The sequence below is a fragment of the Hippocampus zosterae genome, chromosome 10, assembly GCF_025434085.1.
Source record: "Hippocampus zosterae strain Florida chromosome 10, ASM2543408v3, whole genome shotgun sequence".
In the NCBI taxonomy this organism is placed as follows: domain Eukaryota; kingdom Metazoa; phylum Chordata; class Actinopteri; order Syngnathiformes; family Syngnathidae; genus Hippocampus; species Hippocampus zosterae.
Window position 1 is genome coordinate 18,844,059 of NC_067460.1, and position 3,751 is coordinate 18,847,809.

The 3,751-nt window shown below is 43.8% G+C and overlaps 1 protein-coding gene across 1 annotated transcript in view; it reads left to right on the top strand.

Annotated features, from left to right (window-relative positions):
• Window positions 1–3,751, top strand: part of aasdhppt (aminoadipate-semialdehyde dehydrogenase-phosphopantetheinyl transferase) — a 131,828-nt gene that overhangs the window by 12,991 nt on the left and 115,086 nt on the right. The gene's annotated exons all lie outside the window — the stretch shown is intronic.

Consider the following 3,751-nt stretch of genomic DNA (forward strand, 5'->3'; position numbering starts at 1 on the left):
CTGAGCTTCCCGTCATTACACAACACTTCACATCAACATTCTAAGATGCAGAGCATTGCACATGTCTGACATTCATCTATGGACCTGCCTCCCATGAGACTTTGCAAAACATTGACTTCCTCCACATACTAAAATCATGTCTCAAAAGGTTTTGTAAAATGCTTGAGACTTTTTCACCTATGGGCGAGAGTCAAGTTGACTTCCAGAACATTTTACTTAAAAGCTGGCTCGGTGAAGTCACACGGCACTATTTAAGTTGATGTGACCAAATATGGTTGTCACTCACATTCAACTCCTGTTCTCGTTTTGTCATCTTTCAAAGATATTTTGGAGAGACGGGTGAACTTGAACTGATACTGTGAGAGCCAGGCCCTCTCCCTGGTCCAACATCAGTGATCACCCAAATTTCCCAGAAAGTCTTAGCAGAAGAGTGGATGCCCTGAAAGGAAGAACAGCTTATCTGCGGCTCAATATGAATTATGTTGTAAGAGTGGACTGAAAACAATGCGTTACTCAGTAATAACACTGGTCAACAGCAATTTTGAATCAGAGATGTCCGGAAAAGTATTTTTGATGCCAACTTTTAAATTGTCTTTACTTTTTAAAATTTTTATCCAATGATATCATGACAGTGCCGGTTTGACTTAGTGTCAGATGTTATCTAGATAATTATCCATCCATCCATCCATCCATTTTCCGAACCGCTTGATCCTCACTAGGGTCGCGTTGGGTGCTGGAGCCTATCCTAGCTGTCTTCGGGCAGTAGGCGGGGGACACCCTGAATCAGTTGCCAGCCAATCGCGGGGCACACAGAGAAGAACAACCACCCACGCCCACACTCACACCTCGGGACAATTTAGAGTGTTCAATCAGCCTGTTATGCATGTTTTTGGAATGCGGGAGGAAACCGGAGCACCCGGAGAAAACCCACGCAGGTCCGGGGAGAACATGCAAACTCCACACAGGGAGGCCGGAGCTGGAATCGAACCCAGTGCCTCTGCACTGTGAAGCGGACGTGCTAACCACTGGACTACCGGGCGCCCTCCAAATAATTAGACAATGTTAAATAAAAAGAAGAGAAACCCAAATGTCGTCTGACTGATTTTTTTCAAGTGAAATTCTCGCAGTGTAAAACACAGCCCGGCGTTCTCCGGTAATCACACGTCACACCCACAGATCACTAAGCGTCTCCTCTCCGCATGCGGCCACAAGTAACGACCGCATCATTCGCGGCCGTGCAGTGTGGTCCCACACACACATACACACACACACCTCTTGAGAGACAGTCAAGATATTTTTTCTTGTCAGCACTACCATTATTCTATTCAGCTCTGCTTCATTTGGCTAATATGACGGGCATCGTGCGTAAATTGCCTGACCTTTGTTTGTCCATTGATACCTGCGGTTGTGTGTGTGTGAGCGTGTGCTATTGTGTGTGTAATTACCATTAGCACATTAGAGCGTGCAATGTCATACCGCAACCCGTAGTCACCGGAATGTGCAGTGGAGACCATTCATGTAAAATATTCAACCCTCACAATGCCAATTAGTGTAATGGGGACGTATTTGCATAACAGGGTCGAGGGGCATAAATAAAGAGCTGCACGAAACGACTGCGCAAAGTTGAGGGATGAACAGCAGTGACACGCAAGGATTGTATTTTGTTTTTGTTTTGTTGCCATAATGGAAGAGCCGTGGGCGCGGGTAGCACGCAGACGGGGTGGGGGGTGGGGTGGGGGTGGGGGGGTGTTTCGGGTTCAAATCTCAGACTCTGACTTTTTCTGCTCAGTGTCCACATAATAACAACCAGAGTCTTTATGCTCCTTGTTAAACACACTCGGTGTTTTATTTACATATGTTAAGACAAGAAAATGTGCCCTTAATGTCAGTCATACAACTTCCATAGAAACGTTTTCTGGTACACACCAGCTTCCAACACGAGTGGTTTATGTTCAGCCTTCATAAAACAATAATAATAATAATAATAATAATAATGATACAATAATATAATACATCCAGAGATCAACCAACCAAACGGAGATGTCTCGCTGGATACATTGGGGCCCATAGAGAACAGCGTAAAGTAAACTGTTAAAATCAGGGTAAATGGGACCAAGAGTTTTTTTTTTTTAGTACGACAATGAACGTTGTGGAATCCTTGTTTTCTAAAATAAAATTTCAACAAAGGAAAAGAAACCACATACACGCACAAAAATCCATGTACATAACATTGGGGTGATTGGATGCGTTGTTGTTATGAATCTATGAAAAATGAAAGTGTTGATTTCATTTTTTTATGATACATTGGGGAGGGAGGCTTTGTTTTTTTGGTTCAGTGATCCCATATGAATCAATGTAATAAAATGGCTGATTTTTAATTTTTGGTGCGTCATTTTATGATTCCAGAAACTCATCTTTATTATATAGTTTGTGACCAATTCAATTTTTCATTTTGACATAAAACCAAGAATTTTGGTTATCGTTGGCTACCATAGCTTCCCGACTTGATCCAACTCTGACTGCAGAGATAAGATTTATTGCCCATGTGCATCTGCGCCACAACGCGCATACTGCAGTTGAAACGAACAGCCCAAGATGTGTACGACAAAACGAAGCGGACCAGCATCCTTGCTTGTGTGAACTCGTGGACATCCGAAGAATTCAGCAGGTGTGTTGATTCGACAAGATTGTTGCATAATTGGACTCCTTTGCAAGGCAATTTTAAGGGGACGGGAGGGTCGTATTGTATTGCTGCCATCACGGAAGTCTGTGCGGATGTAGCTCAACTTCCCAAAGTTGCCATCATGTCGTTTTTCTTAGAAACAACCCTCGACAACCATAGCCACACAGTTGACAGCATTCCATCCATTTTCCGAACCGCTTGATCCTCACTAGGGTCGCGGGGGTTGCTGGAGCCTATCCCAGCCGTCTTCGGGCAGTAGGCGGGGGACACCCTGAATCGGTTGCCAGCCAATCGCAGGGCACACAGTGACAAACAACCATCTACACTCACAATCACACCTAGGGACAATTTAGAGTGTTCAATCAGCCTGCCACGCATGTTTTTAGAACGTGGGAGCAAACCGGAGTACCCGGAGAAAACCCACGCGGGCACAGGGAGGACATGCAAACTCCACACAGGAAGGCCGGAGCTGGAATCGAACCCGGTACCTCTGCACTGTGAAGTCGACGTGCTAACCACTAGACTACCGGGCCGCCCGCATTTAACAATAAATTTCCTTTAAAAATTTTTTTTTTTTTTTTACCTTGCATGATTGTAAGCATTTATTCCCCATAAATCTGATATATTTTATTTGTATTTAGTAGTACTACCGGGCCGCCCTTGACAGCATTCCAACTGATCAATTTGATTTTTGAGCATCCGGATTGTAAAAGGTCAGCAATTCATTTTTTTTTGGGGGGGGGGGGGGTGCCGGGGGATACCAAATATGTATCGTGAGTTCACCAATGTTACATATGCTAAACAACCTATAACAGTGGCATCAAAAATGCACAAACGATGACCATCTCAATTTATCTCATTGAAGTATCTGTTGGTGAGCTACACTGACACATTTGGAAGGCCTGAGATTTCAAGTACGTTGCAGGAAAATGAATTAGAGAAGAACAGAATCCTCATAAAGTTGAAAAAATAAACCCCAAACTATTTCTGCAAATGTGAAGTTTTGCATATGCTGTGACCGTAAGAGCCCAACGGCATCACGTGTATTATTGATCGAACTTGATATCA